Raw genomic sequence first — 17,500 nt, forward strand, 5'->3', positions numbered from 1 at the left:
GTTGTCGCGAAAGTGAAAAGTAGGGCCTGTCCGGGATTTGAACCCGGGACCTCCTGCACCCAAAGCAGGAATCATACCCCTAGACCAACAGGCCGCGCAAGTAAGCAAGTCTGCACCGCGCCACCTACTGAGATCTTGCCGCACTTGCTACTTGCAGCATCCTAGCTGGACCATATTCTCAAAGAGGTTTCTTAATCTGACACCTACAACATGCGCTGTGTTGAACACCAGTGTATGTGAATGCTGAAAGAGCTGCTTGAGTTGTGTGACAGTATTTCGACCGTGTGTAGTGCAAATGTTATCGTGTCACGAACAATCCGCCCACTACGTAGCGTTCTGTGTCAGCACGCAGTTTTCGACAGTACTCTGTGTCCATAGCTGTTTTCATAGCTAGGCTGCTTCCAGCACAAAGCATCCGCCATACGAAAGTGGCTGTTTCGCGATTTTGATTACCTGATCCTTCGACATCACTTCATGTACGAATACTGGCAAGAATTCTCGCTACATTCGAAGGTGCTCCTTCCACTTCCTGCCTACTTGGTTGCTTCATTAGCCACGCAAACACTTCCTGAGGACCATACGTGTAATGACATCGCATCTTATGGGCTTAATTACATGATACCACTGAATTTAAGAGCGCTACAGGCATCCGGTTCCATGGTGTAATGGTTAGCACTCTGGACTTTGAATCCAGCGATCCGAGTTCTTGGCTGGCTGCCCGCCTGTGAACACGTGTGCCGCTCGCTATTGTGCGTCCCAGGTAGCAGAGGATTTCCCGGCCGCCCCGCCGTCGCCGGCCGGCCACGAGACCGACCCCGCCGCCTGAGGTGGACGCCGAGCTGCAGCTACTTCGCCTTGGCGAGTATAAAGCTTTGTACCTTTAACGTTTAAAAATCGGAAAATCATGGCGACGCTCAATCGTGAAGACACGATCCAGTGCACGTTTGATAGGAATTTGGAGAAGCCGACTGCTTTCGACATCCACAATTGGATAGTTGATGACGTAAAAGTGCCGATAGAGGACATTCTTGGAATTCAGCTGGACTTTATTCTGTACGCTCTGTTTATAAAAATAGGAAATCCCGCAGAAATTGACAGACTGGTGAATACAAATGGGGGAACTTGGAAATTTAAACACCGAGATGGGTCACTAAGCAACGTTCAGATGCAGCCTTCTGGCTACGGGATCCGTAACGTCAAAATCTACAATTTACCGTTTGAAGTACCGGACGAAGAAATCATTAAGAGCTGTAGGCTTTATGGGAATGTTTTTGGACTAACAAGAGAAAAATGGGGGAGCGCTTACCGAATACAGGTGGACTCGGGCGTCCGAACGGTAAAAATGGACCTCAGAAAACATATCCCGTCTTTCATTAACGTTTGCGGGCACAGGGGTTTCGTTTCGTATACCGGACAGCCGCAGACCTGCTCCATCTGTCACGCTACAGGACATATGAGAAATGAATGCCCGCGAAAAAGACCACTACAGCTGCCCCGAGAAGATACATACGCTGGGAGGGCACAGAATCTCGCTGCCGAATTTCCCCCGATTAGGGACGCGGACGCGCCACAGCAGGAGAACGCGGGCAGCGGCAGCCCAGCCGGGGCGGAGACAACGGCGGCCGCGCAGCCCTCCCCCTCGGGCGAGGGTGAACCGGTCCCTGTCCCCGCTACGGGCCAGCCGGCAGGAAACGCAGATAAAAGGCAGATTAGCGACGCCAGCTCGGACGAGGCGGAGCAGCAAGGTCAGCCGATGACCGAGCGCGCGCCACAACAACAGGTGCAGGAGGAACTACGAGAGGAACAGGCCACCGAAAATATGCAAATCGACGCGACGACGCCCGCGGGCGGGAGCGCCGTCCCGACCGTGGAGCAGACGCGCGAGCAGTGGATAAAGGAGAAGAGTAACCACATGAGAAAAGTTTTAAAGCTCAACCAAAACGACGATGTCACCGCAAAGTCCTCCACCAGGGGAAGCAGTGACAAACCGAAAAAACAACACAATACAGACGACGAACAGACACAAACGACGAAAACGGTAAACAAACCCGCAAAGAAAAACAAGAAAAGACGCAGCTCCAACTCGTCACAGGACCGAAGAGAAAACAGCCAGAGAGATGTCCGCATGGACACAGACTACAGCACCGACTGATAAACTAAATGAGCAGGCAGGCAAATACAATCTATAAAGTTGTCACAGTTAACATAAATAGAATGAGCACATCTTTAAAAATTCGAGCCCTCGCAGACTTCCTACAGCATAGAAAAACAGACGTTGCACTCTTGCAAGAAGTGGTTACGACTAAAATAAACCAGATACCAGGATATACGGCAATCACAAATATAGACCCAGAATCCCAATGCGGTACGGCAATAATGGTACGGAACGGGATCGACTTTGGCGGGACTAAAATGTTGTCAAGCGGCCGAGGGATAGCGCTAAGCATAGAAAAGACGCTCTTTATCAACATATACGCACCTTCTGGCACAGACAACAAGCGAGCAAGAAGCACCTTCTATAATGAAGAAGTAGCCGAACTGCTGATGCAGAACAATGACAATATCATCATTGGAGGAGATTTTAACTGTGTCGCCGCAGCTGAAGACCAAATACCTGTAGCAAACATGTGCCCAGAACTGCAACAACTGATCCGACGACTGAAAATAGAAGATTCGTGGCGCCTTCTCCATCCAACACACACTGAATTTACATACCACCACAAAAATGGTAAAAGCAGACTGGACCGTATATATATCAGCAGAGCAGCAACTAAAAATGTTGCGCACGTCGAAGTAGATCCTGTCATATTTTCGGACCACTGCAGCTACGAATGCAGCCTGCATCTCCAAAAAGGAAAGAACGTCAGCAAAAGAAGCACGTGGAAGCTAAATACGGAACACCTGCAGGACGCGGAACTGCGCAAGCAAATAGTGGAAATGTGGCAAGAATGCCTGGCACAGCGCGCACGCTACAGCAGCACGACCGAGTGGTGGCTGGCACGAGCGAAGCCGACAATGCGCAGCCTGTTGATAAGATACAGCGCGGAAAAGTCATTCTGGAGGCGAACCACGGCCGAATTCTACCAGCAGTGCCTGAAAGACGCACTCGACGCACCAGCAGACGACCAGCAATACCTGCCGCGAGTGAGGAGAATCAAGGCAAAACTCCTTCAAATAAAGAAACAGCAAATAAGAGGCGTCCTCACAAGAAGTAAAACATATGGCGATGTGGATGAAGAGCCACTCACCATGCACCACCTAAATAGGGAAAGGGAGAGAGGCGCAGGAAAGTGCGTAAAAGAGCTTCAGGACAAGCAAGGGAAGACGCTCACGACGAAAACGGAGTTAACAAAACACATCGAGGACTATTTCCGAGACATGTTCCGTCGAGAAGCGACAGACGACGCGGCAACTGCTGAAATCCTCCAGCAGACGAGGAGCGTGCTCACAGACGCAGACAGGGCGTTGCTGACAGAAAATGTCGACGTGGATGACATCAAAGAAACGATGAGGACCAGCGCAAGAGGAAGAGCACCCGGCGCCGACGGCATCCCGCTCGAGTTCTACCTCGCATATTGGGACGTGCTAGGAGAGCAATTCACGGAAATGGTGAACGAGATACTCGATGGGGCGGAAATTCCACCTGGGCTGACCGAAGGGACCATAACACTCATCCCTAAGAAGAGAGCCGCCCGCCGCATTGAAGAGTTTCGTCCGATTACGCTCCTCAACGCCGACTATAAAATAATAGCGAAATGCATCGCAAACAACCTGAAATCGGTGATGAGGAAAGTCATCAGTCCGTGGCAAACATGTGCGGTACCAGGGAAAAATATATTTGACGCCACATGCACCTACAGGGACATAATAGCACAGGCAGCCACCACCAGAAGCGCAGGTGCCATAATTTCGGTGGACTTCAACAAAGCCTTCGACAGGATCGACCACAAATATCTCGTAGAGACACTAAATAGACTCGGGTTTGGGCAAAAATTCATCGCAATCATCCGTAAGATACTAAGTACTGCAAGATCGACAGTAATAATCAATAGTTGGGAAACAAAACTGATAAAACTGGACAGATCCGTGAGGCAAGGCTGTCCATTGTCAATGGCTCTATTCGCTATAGCACTGGACCCACTCCTGCGGAAACTCACAAACGACATCAGAGGCTTCTCCGTAGGAGGCAAAGCAGTAGCATGTGTAGCCTACGCTGACGACCTAGGCATCTTTATTGAAGACCAGGAAGATATTGGGAGAGTAGAAACCATCATGAATACATTCCAAAAAGCGTCAGGCGCCCAAACCAACCCCAAAAAAACAGTGCTACTGCCGATAGGGAATCAACGACTCAAACCAGACAGCCAATGGTATAAAATAGCAGAAAGCCATAAAGTTCTTGGAATATATATACAGTCTTGTCCACTTAGAATGGCCGCATACAACTGGAGGGACGTGCTACACACCATAAGAGGTCTCTCCAGACAGCACGCGAACCGGAAGCTAACAATCCACCAGAAAACAGAACTGATAAACACGACGATCCTGTCGAAAGCTTGGTACCTGGCGCAAATCTTAAGCATCCCGACAGAAATTGCGCGAGCACTAACGAGCGCAGTGTACTACCTGTTGTGGCGTCGAAATATATTCAAAGTGGCGCAAGCAACGTGCTCGCTGCCAACAAAAGAAGGGGGACTAGGTCTAGTTGATATAAAGACTAAATGTGCAGCCCTTCTACTGAAACGAACGCTCGCCATCCAGGACAAAAACCCTGACAGCATCACAGCCAAGATAATTGGAAGATACAAGCCCGCATCACAAGAAGCGCCGGTCGACACGAGACACATTCCCTGCAAAATGCGACACGTCAGGCTGCACTACGCCAACAAAAGTTACGTTCTGGACACCGTGGCGAATCCCAGCCACAGAACAGCCAAGAGAATATACTGGGCCCTCAGGGGGAAGCCGGAAAAAAACAAAATTGAACAAAAACTCCCGCAATACAATTGGAAACAAATATGGGGGAACGTCTCAGAAAACGTGTTACCTAAACATGCGAAGGAGACGTGGTACAAAATAATTAACAGAACGGTACCAACCAACCAAAGACTGGCGGAGATAAAACTCGTCGCAAGTGACAAGTGTGACGTATGTGGCATGAGCGACACCCTCGAGCACCGATTCACGTGCGGGAATGCCATCAACATCTGGGAAGCGTGCCAGCAGATGGTGGCCCACATCAACAGAACGGCGCCGGGAAGCATCACAGTGGAAGCAATCACCGCCCCAGACTGCAACCCATTTCCACGACCCAAGCGACTGGCGACTCTCTGGATCCTCGCCATGACGGCACACGCCATCGTAGCGCGGAGGCAGACCGACCGGCTGGCCTTCCTGATGGACCTCTGGGAGGAGAACAAGACGGCCCAGCAGCACAGGCGATACCACGAGAACTTCAAAAACTTCCTGCAGATTCCACTGCAGACAGCAATCGCCAGAGTCCTCCCCAGCCTGTGACCCCCAGCACCGCCACCAGCCACCTCACCGCACTCACCACAAGAATAACGTGTGCAGTGATAGTGAACAAGTGCAACACAAAAGATAAAGAGCTTTCTCTTCTCGCATCAAATAGTGAAGTATAGTACTATAAAGTGTTCCTTCCTAGTGGAATCAGTGACACAAAGTGCTCCCTAGTGGAAAGTGCCAACTACTCATTATTATTAGATATTTGATTTCCTTTACTTTGTGCCTACAAAATTCTATTGATTACTCACACTATCCTTTCTGCTTCTCTTATGTAATATGACAAAATTTTCTCCCTTCTTCAGTTAGGTATATTCTGTAGTATATGTAAAAAAAAAAAAAAAGTTTCTTCCACTTCTGCTCCATCTATCATGGTGACGCTCCTTCATACTGTCCCACTAAACAGTGTAACTAGAGGAAGAGATCAAACCAGAATACACAATGTGCCTATGTCATCACAAGTGCATCACATACAGAAACATAAACTCAAATCAATGCAACGATGCCAAATATAAACTGTTATGCCTGTCCTGCAATGTCTACCCCCCTCAAAAAAAAAAGACGACAAATGGCCATGTAAAAGGGTTTAAGGAACAAACAATAAGAGAAAAACGAAAAAGGAAAATATAAAAACGAAAACATATAAAATGACAATAATATTAACCATCACTAGGATAATAGATTAATAGAAAAATGTCTTTTTTTTTTTTAAATGTATCGTTGTTAAAATATTTAAATAAATATATATGGTTACAAAAAAAAAAAAAAAAAAAAGTTCGAGTCTCGGTGGAACCTGACGCTGTGTTTTGCGATCGTTTCTAGAAATGTGTACGAGCCGGTGGTTGGAATTGTATATGCAGAAATTTAACTAGGATCATGAAATGCAAAATGTTAATAGCAGTCCACACGTGAATGGGGAGCGCTCCAAATGCTTATGCTTTTGCTACTAGGATTAATAACGGGACGTAAGGGGTTCAACTGCGAGAAGACGACCTCAGCTGTTCCTCCCCGCAGGAAAGACATCTCACCGTTTTGGGTGCTGCATGCGCATGCATTTACCAAACTTGCATGCGATGTACTAGTTCCTGGGGAACGAATAGAATCGTTGTACGTGCCAGTCTTTACGTATAGATATAAGTAAGCGGAGACGGCTTAATCCTGCCACGTAGATTGCTTTCCATAAGACGCACCTGAGAGTCTCATGGGCCGGTGGCCCGACATGCAGTTTGTCCTGCTGCATGGCTTACTTTCAGAGACTCGCAAGTTTATCGTAGTGCTGGGTTGTCGCGAAAGTGAAAAGAAGGGCCTGTCCGGGATTTGAACCCGGGACCTCCTGCACCCAAAGCAGGAATCATACCCCTAGACCAACAGGCCGCACAATTAAGCAAGTCTGCACCCCGCCACCTACTGAGATCTTGCCGCACTTGCTACTTGCAGCATCCTAGCTGGACCATATTCTCAAAGAGGTTTCTTAATCTGACACCTACAACATGCGCTGTGCTGAACACCAGTGTATGTGAATGCTGAAAGAGCTGCTTGAGTTGTGTGACAGTATTTCGACCGTGTGTAGTGCAAATGTTATCGTGTCACGAACAATCCGCCCACTACGTAGCGTTCTGTGTCAGCACGCAGTTTTCGACAGTACTCTGTGTCCATAGCTGTTTTCATAGCTAGGCTGCTTCCAGCACAAAGCATCCGCCATACGAAAGTGGCTGTTTCGCGATTTTGATTACCTGATCCTTCGACATCACTTCATGTACGAATACTGGCAAGAATTCTCGCTACATTCGAAGGTGCTCCTTCCACTTCCAGCCTACTTGGTTGCTTCATTAGCCACGCAAACACTTCCTGAGGACCATACGTGTAATGACATCGCATCTTATGGGCTTAATTACATGATACCACTGAATTTAAGAGCGCTACAGGCATCCGGTTCCATGGTGTAATGGTTAGCACTCTGGACTTTGAATCCAGCGATCCGAGTTCGAGTCTCGGTGGAACCTGACGCTGTGTTTTGCGATCGTTTCTAGAAATGTGTACGAGCCGGTGGTTGGAATTGTATATGCAGAAATTTAACTAGGATCATGAAATGCAAAATGTTAATAGCAGTCCACACGTGAATGGGGAGCGCTCCAAATGCTTATGCTTTTGCTACTAGGATTAATAACGGGACGTAAGGGGTTCAACTGCGAGAAGACGACCTCAGCTGTTCCTCCCCGCAGGAAAGACATCTCACCGTTTTGGGTGCTGCATGCGCATGCATTTACCAAACTTGCATGCGATGTACTAGTTCCTGGGGAACGAATAGAATCGTTGTACGTGCCAGTCTTTACGTATAGATATAAGTAAGCGGAGACGGCTTAATCCTGCCACGTAGATTGCTTTCCATAAGACGCACCTGAGAGTCTCATGGGCCGGTGGCCCGACATGCAGTTTGTCCTGCTGCATGGCTTACTTTCAGAGACTCGCAAGTTTATCGTAGTGCTGGGTTGTCGCGAAAGTGAAAAGTAGGGCCTGTCCGGGATTTGAACCCGGGACCTCCTGCACCCAAAGCAGGAATCATACCCCTTTTTTTTTTTTTTTTTTTTTTTTTGTTATCTTTAGGGCCTCCCATCTCCCCTTCTAGCCCTTCCATTCGCTCTCCTTCATGCGCCTTCTTCGGCGAGCTTCATTTCTAAAATCAAATTAAATGCTCCTTCTCACGTAAGTGAATCCATACCAAACGTGGTGAGAAAAGGAAATTTCTGCATCCAAATGAACTTATTCTGTGATGTTGGATGGTTTTTCATAATGAGGGAACTTGATATGTTGAAAAATGGGGATAAAGAAAGAAAAATTAAGTGGAAAACTGAAAAACGTAGACTTCTTAAGGACACACACAATACATGACACTGATCTCAGATTATAGTCACAGTATATCATTCAACACATCATCCAATACCTTCCTTTTGAAAGAGTATGTGTAGCATATTTCCAAAATGCTTGGTGTGGTTCCGTTGGGTGCGTAGCTTGTAATATTCCTCCGTGATGTAGCAGTTGTAGTCCTCAATGGTGTCCGTGGTCGTTTTGTGGATGACAAAGTGAACAAAATTGCCGTATAGCCACAGTATGGTATTATTTTTCTGACGCGGAAAATACATCACGTCCGGGGCCGAGAGTTCGGTGGTGGTGATGAATCTACCATCATTGCGCCTGAGGAATGCGACCTGCTGCTTAATGTGGTTCCATATGGTATTGTATCCTTGACAAGTAAACCTGTGAACTGTCGTATCCACATATCCACAACGGCGACACATGGGAGTATCATGAAGTCCTATAGCATGGAGCCTCTCATTGTTGGCGATGATATCGGTAACCACTTGATACCATGTCGACCGTACTGACATGCTTAAGACTTTATTATGAATATTCTTCCAAACAGTATTCCAATCTTTGGATGGATATTTTTTCTCGATTCGATTCCTGACTGAACAGCGCCATGGAATAGAAGTAGCAGATGACGTGGCGCTACGGCTGGGTGTCAGATGTATACTCTCTTTGTAACTGATCTCAGTGAAGTAAAGTCTGACATGGTGCAGCTTAAAATGAATCGGAGCCACATTGACAGGAGCATCTAAACTCTGAGGTTCAGTCAGATGAAACAGTTGCGTCGTAATACTGTCGGGGTACTTACGGAGATGTTCTCGAGTACGCTTGATAAATAAAGTCACTGTCTTTTGACGAATATCTGTGAGTCCGAGGCCACCGGCGACCGGAGGTAAGGTCACTGTACGAGCTGCCACTTTAAAAATACAGCCTCTCCATAACAGCTGACAAACTGCCCTCGTAATATTTTTGGCGATGCCCAAGGGAATAGGTAGACATTGCCCCAGGTAAATCGCTTTTGACAGGATCACACAGTTAATCAGTTTTACCCTTTGCATTAAATTGAGGTCCCTATTTCGATGCTCTATTAATGAGCCTCTGATGTTGGTAAGCATGTTCTTCCAGTTAACGGAAGCCATCTTGAGCGGGCAGCTAGAAAATGTGACACCGAGAGACTTATGTTGGTTCGTGGAAGTGATCCAATCTAAGTCTGCGTTCGCATAACCATTGAGGCTGAGCATAGAGCTTTTCGTGTTATTCACAGCAGCACCAGTAGCACCACAATAAACGTGTAAGGCGGTCTTAAGAGTTTGAACATCGTCGTCACTCCGAACTATGACCCCTAAATCATCTGCATACACATTGGTTACTTTCTTTACCGACATAATCGTGATCCCTTCCAAGAGAACGTTTAAATGTCGGACAAGAGGTTCCAGAGCTATGACATAGAGCAGCATGGAGAGTGGGCTTCCTTGCGGGAATCCACGACAAATATTTATGGCTCTCGTGCATTGACCGTTGACAAGTACTTTTGCCGTCATCCCAGTAATCATACTTTGCAAAGACTTCAAGCACCGTCCCCCAAAACCCAGGGCCGACATTGTTTTAAAAAGATAACGATGATCAATCCGGTCAAAAGCATTTGCAAAATCAATAAAGCATAGAGCACCTTGAAGTTGAGCTGCCGAAAAAATGGAAATCACATCACGATATTCACTGACCGTTTTGATGATACTTCTATGCGGAAGGGCCGTTTGGTCCTGCGCAATGACACGTTGTAGGACTGGAGTCAGTCGCAATTTCAGTGCACGGGCAACAATTTTATAGTCTCCATTTAATAAACATATAGGACGCAGACGACGTACATCCTTCATTCCTCGCCCCTTGGGTACCATCACAAAGACACCCTCTTTAAACTCCGAGGGTATGGAGATACCGTTGATGACTTCATTGATGATGGCGGTGAGCACATCGCCCAGAACATTCCAAAACCTGTAGTAAAATGCGACTGGTAAACCATCCGGCCCAGGCGTCTTGTTTACCGGAGAAGTTTTGACGATATCCAAAACATCATCACTAGTAAATATGTCCAATAGCGCCCTATTACCCCTAGACCAACAGGCCGCGCAAGTAAGCAAGTCTGCACCGCGCCACCTACTGAGATCTTGCCGCACTTGCTACTTGCAGCATCCTAGCTGGACCATATTCTCAAAGAGGTTTCTTAATCTGACACCTACAACATGCGCTGTGTTGAACACCAGTGTATGTGAATGCTGAAAGAGCTGCTTGAGTTGTGTGACAGTATTTCGACCGTGTGTAGTGCAAATGTTATCGTGTCACGAACAATCCGCCCACTACGTAGCGTTCTGTGTCAGCACGCAGTTTTCGACAGTACTCTGTGTCCATAGCTGTTTTCATAGCTAGGCTGCTTCCAGCACAAAGCATCCGCCATACGAAAGTGGCTGTTTCGCGATTTTGATTACCTGATCCTTCGACATCACTTCATGTACGAATACTGGCAAGAATTCTCGCTACATTCGAAGGTGCTCCTTCCACTTCCTGCCTACTTGGTTGCTTCATTAGCCACGCAAACACTTCCTGAGGACCATACGTGTAATGACATCGCATCTTATGGGCTTAATTACATGATACCACTGAATTTAAGAGCGCTACAGGCATCCGGTTCCATGGTGTAATGGTTAGCACTCTGGACTTTGAATCCAGCGATCCGAGTTCTTGGCTGGCTGCCCGCCTGTGAACACGTGTGCCGCTCGCTATTGTGCGTCCCAGGTAGCAGAGGATTTCCCGGCCGCCCCGCCGTCGCCGGCCGGCCACGAGACCGACCCCGCCGCCTGAGGTGGACGCCGAGCTGCAGCTACTTCGCCTTGGCGAGTATAAAGCTTTGTACCTTTAACGTTTAAAAATCGGAAAATCATGGCGACGCTCAATCGTGAAGACACGATCCAGTGCACGTTTGATAGGAATTTGGAGAAGCCGACTGCTTTCGACATCCACAATTGGATAGTTGATGACGTAAAAGTGCCGATAGAGGACATTCTTGGAATTCAGCTGGACTTTATTCTGTACGCTCTGTTTATAAAAATAGGAAATCCCGCAGAAATTGACAGACTGGTGAATACAAATGGGGGAACTTGGAAATTTAAACACCGAGATGGGTCACTAAGCAACGTTCAGATGCAGCCTTCTGGCTACGGGATCCGTAACGTCAAAATCTACAATTTACCGTTTGAAGTACCGGACGAAGAAATCATTAAGAGCTGTAGGCTTTATGGGAATGTTTTTGGACTAACAAGAGAAAAATGGGGGAGCGCTTACCGAATACAGGTGGACTCGGGCGTCCGAACGGTAAAAATGGACCTCAGAAAACATATCCCGTCTTTCATTAACGTTTGCGGGCACAGGGGTTTCGTTTCGTATACCGGACAGCCGCAGACCTGCTCCATCTGTCACGCTACAGGACATATGAGAAATGAATGCCCGCGAAAAAGACCACTACAGCTGCCCCGAGAAGATACATACGCTGGGAGGGCACAGAATCTCGCTGCCGAATTTCCCCCGATTAGGGACGCGGACGCGCCACAGCAGGAGAACGCGGGCAGCGGCAGCCCAGCCGGGGCGGAGACAACGGCGGCCGCGCAGCCCTCCCCCTCGGGCGAGGGTGAACCGGTCCCTGTCCCCGCTACGGGCCAGCCGGCAGGAAACGCAGATAAAAGGCAGATTAGCGACGCCAGCTCGGACGAGGCGGAGCAGCAAGGTCAGCCGATGACCGAGCGCGCGCCACAACAACAGGTGCAGGAGGAACTACGAGAGGAACAGGCCACCGAAAATATGCAAATCGACGCGACGACGCCCGCGGGCGGGAGCGCCGTCCCGACCGTGGAGCAGACGCGCGAGCAGTGGATAAAGGAGAAGAGTAACCACATGAGAAAAGTTTTAAAGCTCAACCAAAACGACGATGTCACCGCAAAGTCCTCCACCAGGGGAAGCAGTGACAAACCGAAAAAACAACACAATACAGACGACGAACAGACACAAACGACGAAAACGGTAAACAAACCCGCAAAGAAAAACAAGAAAAGACGCAGCTCCAACTCGTCACAGGACCGAAGAGAAAACAGCCAGAGAGATGTCCGCATGGACACAGACTACAGCACCGACTGATAAACTAAATGAGCAGGCAGGCAAATACAATCTATAAAGTTGTCACAGTTAACATAAATAGAATGAGCACATCTTTAAAAATTCGAGCCCTCGCAGACTTCCTACAGCATAGAAAAACAGACGTTGCACTCTTGCAAGAAGTGGTTACGACTAAAATAAACCAGATACCAGGATATACGGCAATCACAAATATAGACCCAGAATCCCAATGCGGTACGGCAATAATGGTACGGAACGGGATCGACTTTGGCGGGACTAAAATGTTGTCAAGCGGCCGAGGGATAGCGCTAAGCATAGAAAAGACGCTCTTTATCAACATATACGCACCTTCTGGCACAGACAACAAGCGAGCAAGAAGCACCTTCTATAATGAAGAAGTAGCCGAACTGCTGATGCAGAACAATGACAATATCATCATTGGAGGAGATTTTAACTGTGTCGCCGCAGCTGAAGACCAAATACCTGTAGCAAACATGTGCCCAGAACTGCAACAACTGATCCGACGACTGAAAATAGAAGATTCGTGGCGCCTTCTCCATCCAACACACACTGAATTTACATACCACCACAAAAATGGTAAAAGCAGACTGGACCGTATATATATCAGCAGAGCAGCAACTAAAAATGTTGCGCACGTCGAAGTAGATCCTGTCATATTTTCGGACCACTGCAGCTACGAATGCAGCCTGCATCTCCAAAAAGGAAAGAACGTCAGCAAAAGAAGCACGTGGAAGCTAAATACGGAACACCTGCAGGACGCGGAACTGCGCAAGCAAATAGTGGAAATGTGGCAAGAATGCCTGGCACAGCGCGCACGCTACAGCAGCACGACCGAGTGGTGGCTGGCACGAGCGAAGCCGACAATGCGCAGCCTGTTGATAAGATACAGCGCGGAAAAGTCATTCTGGAGGCGAACCACGGCCGAATTCTACCAGCAGTGCCTGAAAGACGCACTCGACGCACCAGCAGACGACCAGCAATACCTGCCGCGAGTGAGGAGAATCAAGGCAAAACTCCTTCAAATAAAGAAACAGCAAATAAGAGGCGTCCTCACAAGAAGTAAAACATATGGCGATGTGGATGAAGAGCCACTCACCATGCACCACCTAAATAGGGAAAGGGAGAGAGGCGCAGGAAAGTGCGTAAAAGAGCTTCAGGACAAGCAAGGGAAGACGCTCACGACGAAAACGGAGTTAACAAAACACATCGAGGACTATTTCCGAGACATGTTCCGTCGAGAAGCGACAGACGACGCGGCAACTGCTGAAATCCTCCAGCAGACGAGGAGCGTGCTCACAGACGCAGACAGGGCGTTGCTGACAGAAAATGTCGACGTGGATGACATCAAAGAAACGATGAGGACCAGCGCAAGAGGAAGAGCACCCGGCGCCGACGGCATCCCGCTCGAGTTCTACCTCGCATATTGGGACGTGCTAGGAGAGCAATTCACGGAAATGGTGAACGAGATACTCGATGGGGCGGAAATTCCACCTGGGCTGACCGAAGGGACCATAACACTCATCCCTAAGAAGAGAGCCGCCCGCCGCATTGAAGAGTTTCGTCCGATTACGCTCCTCAACGCCGACTATAAAATAATAGCGAAATGCATCGCAAACAACCTGAAATCGGTGATGAGGAAAGTCATCAGTCCGTGGCAAACATGTGCGGTACCAGGGAAAAATATATTTGACGCCACATGCACCTACAGGGACATAATAGCACAGGCAGCCACCACCAGAAGCGCAGGTGCCATAATTTCGGTGGACTTCAACAAAGCCTTCGACAGGATCGACCACAAATATCTCGTAGAGACACTAAATAGACTCGGGTTTGGGCAAAAATTCATCGCAATCATCCGTAAGATACTAAGTACTGCAAGATCGACAGTAATAATCAATAGTTGGGAAACAAAACTGATAAAACTGGACAGATCCGTGAGGCAAGGCTGTCCATTGTCAATGGCTCTATTCGCTATAGCACTGGACCCACTCCTGCGGAAACTCACAAACGACATCAGAGGCTTCTCCGTAGGAGGCAAAGCAGTAGCATGTGTAGCCTACGCTGACGACCTAGGCATCTTTATTGAAGACCAGGAAGATATTGGGAGAGTAGAAACCATCATGAATACATTCCAAAAAGCGTCAGGCGCCCAAACCAACCCCAAAAAAACAGTGCTACTGCCGATAGGGAATCAACGACTCAAACCAGACAGCCAATGGTATAAAATAGCAGAAAGCCATAAAGTTCTTGGAATATATATACAGTCTTGTCCACTTAGAATGGCCGCATACAACTGGAGGGACGTGCTACACACCATAAGAGGTCTCTCCAGACAGCACGCGAACCGGAAGCTAACAATCCACCAGAAAACAGAACTGATAAACACGACGATCCTGTCGAAAGCTTGGTACCTGGCGCAAATCTTAAGCATCCCGACAGAAATTGCGCGAGCACTAACGAGCGCAGTGTACTACCTGTTGTGGCGTCGAAATATATTCAAAGTGGCGCAAGCAACGTGCTCGCTGCCAACAAAAGAAGGGGGACTAGGTCTAGTTGATATAAAGACTAAATGTGCAGCCCTTCTACTGAAACGAACGCTCGCCATCCAGGACAAAAACCCTGACAGCATCACAGCCAAGATAATTGGAAGATACAAGCCCGCATCACAAGAAGCGCCGGTCGACACGAGACACATTCCCTGCAAAATGCGACACGTCAGGCTGCACTACGCCAACAAAAGTTACGTTCTGGACACCGTGGCGAATCCCAGCCACAGAACAGCCAAGAGAATATACTGGGCCCTCAGGGGGAAGCCGGAAAAAAACAAAATTGAACAAAAACTCCCGCAATACAATTGGAAACAAATATGGGGGAACGTCTCAGAAAACGTGTTACCTAAACATGCGAAGGAGACGTGGTACAAAATAATTAACAGAACGGTACCAACCAACCAAAGACTGGCGGAGATAAAACTCGTCGCAAGTGACAAGTGTGACGTATGTGGCATGAGCGACACCCTCGAGCACCGATTCACGTGCGGGAATGCCATCAACATCTGGGAAGCGTGCCAGCAGATGGTGGCCCACATCAACAGAACGGCGCCGGGAAGCATCACAGTGGAAGCAATCACCGCCCCAGACTGCAACCCATTTCCACGACCCAAGCGACTGGCGACTCTCTGGATCCTCGCCATGACGGCACACGCCATCGTAGCGCGGAGGCAGACCGACCGGCTGGCCTTCCTGATGGACCTCTGGGAGGAGAACAAGACGGCCCAGCAGCACAGGCGATACCACGAGAACTTCAAAAACTTCCTGCAGATTCCACTGCAGACAGCAATCGCCAGAGTCCTCCCCAGCCTGTGACCCCCAGCACCGCCACCAGCCACCTCACCGCACTCACCACAAGAATAACGTGTGCAGTGATAGTGAACAAGTGCAACACAAAAGATAAAGAGCTTTCTCTTCTCGCATCAAATAGTGAAGTATAGTACTATAAAGTGTTCCTTCCTAGTGGAATCAGTGACACAAAGTGCTCCCTAGTGGAAAGTGCCAACTACTCATTATTATTAGATATTTGATTTCCTTTACTTTGTGCCTACAAAATTCTATTGATTACTCACACTATCCTTTCTGCTTCTCTTATGTAATATGACAAAATTTTCTCCCTTCTTCAGTTAGGTATATTCTGTAGTATATGTAAAAAAAAAAAAAAGTTTCTTCCACTTCTGCTCCATCTATCATGGTGACGCTCCTTCATACTGTCCCACTAAACAGTGTAACTAGAGGAAGAGATCAAACCAGAATACACAATGTGCCTATGTCATCACAAGTGCATCACATACAGAAACATAAACTCAAATCAATGCAACGATGCCAAATATAAACTGTTATGCCTGTCCTGCAATGTCTACCCCCCTCAAAAAAAAAAGACGACAAATGGCCATGTAAAAGGGTTTAAGGAACAAACAATAAGAGAAAAACGAAAAAGGAAAATATAAAAACGAAAACATATAAAATGACAATAATATTAACCATCACTAGGATAATAGATTAATAGAAAAATGTCTTTTTTTTTTTAAATGTATCGTTGTTAAAATATTTAAATAAATATATATGGTTACAAAAAAAAAAAAAAAAAAAAAGTTCGAGTCTCGGTGGAACCTGACGCTGTGTTTTGCGATCGTTTCTAGAAATGTGTACGAGCCGGTGGTTGGAATTGTATATGCAGAAATTTAACTAGGATCATGAAATGCAAAATGTTAATAGCAGTCCACACGTGAATGGGGAGCGCTCCAAATGCTTATGCTTTTGCTACTAGGATTAATAACGGGACGTAAGGGGTTCAACTGCGAGAAGACGACCTCAGCTGTTCCTCCCCGCAGGAAAGACATCTCACCGTTTTGGGTGCTGCATGCGCATGCATTTACCAAACTTGCATGCGATGTACTAGTTCCTGGGGAACGAATAGAATCGTTGTACGTGCCAGTCTTTACGTATAGATATAAGTAAGCGGAGACGGCTTAATCCTGCCACGTAGATTGCTTTCCATAAGACGCACCTGAGAGTCTCATGGGCCGGTGGCCCGACATGCAGTTTGTCCTGCTGCATGGCTTACTTTCAGAGACTCGCAAGTTTATCGTAGTGCTGGGTTGTCGCGAAAGTGAAAAGAAGGGCCTGTCCGGGATTTGAACCCGGGACCTCCTGCACCCAAAGCAGGAATCATACCCCTAGACCAACAGGCCGCACAATTAAGCAAGTCTGCACCCCGCCACCTACTGAGATCTTGCCGCACTTGCTACTTGCAGCATCCTAGCTGGACCATATTCTCAAAGAGGTTTCTTAATCTGACACCTACAACATGCGCTGTGCTGAACACCAGTGTATGTGAATGCTGAAAGAGCTGCTTGAGTTGTGTGACAGTATTTCGA

The 17,500-nt window shown here is 47.7% G+C and overlaps 4 non-coding genes across 4 annotated transcripts; 1 reads left to right on the forward strand and 3 right to left on the reverse strand.

Moving 5' to 3' along the window:
- Window positions 1-22: 22 nt before the first annotated feature.
- On the reverse strand, window positions 23-94 carry Trnap-ugg (transfer RNA proline (anticodon UGG)). The gene has a single exon. It is a non-coding gene; the product is annotated as a tRNA-Pro (tRNA).
- A 6,731-nt stretch (window positions 95-6,825) lies between these two features.
- On the reverse strand, window positions 6,826-6,897 carry Trnap-ugg (transfer RNA proline (anticodon UGG)). The gene has a single exon. It is a non-coding gene; the product is annotated as a tRNA-Pro (tRNA).
- Window positions 6,898-7,454: 557 nt separating this feature from the next.
- Window positions 7,455-7,526, forward strand: Trnaq-uug (transfer RNA glutamine (anticodon UUG)). The gene has a single exon. It is a non-coding gene; the product is annotated as a tRNA-Gln (tRNA).
- A 9,716-nt stretch (window positions 7,527-17,242) lies between these two features.
- On the reverse strand, window positions 17,243-17,314 carry Trnap-ugg (transfer RNA proline (anticodon UGG)). Its single transcript has one exon. It is a non-coding gene; the product is annotated as a tRNA-Pro (tRNA).
- Window positions 17,315-17,500: the final 186 nt, after the last annotated feature.

The sequence above is a fragment of the Schistocerca serialis genome, chromosome 2 (genome assembly GCF_023864345.2).
Source record: "Schistocerca serialis cubense isolate TAMUIC-IGC-003099 chromosome 2, iqSchSeri2.2, whole genome shotgun sequence".
In the NCBI taxonomy this organism is placed as follows: Eukaryota; Metazoa; Arthropoda; class Insecta; order Orthoptera; family Acrididae; genus Schistocerca; species Schistocerca serialis.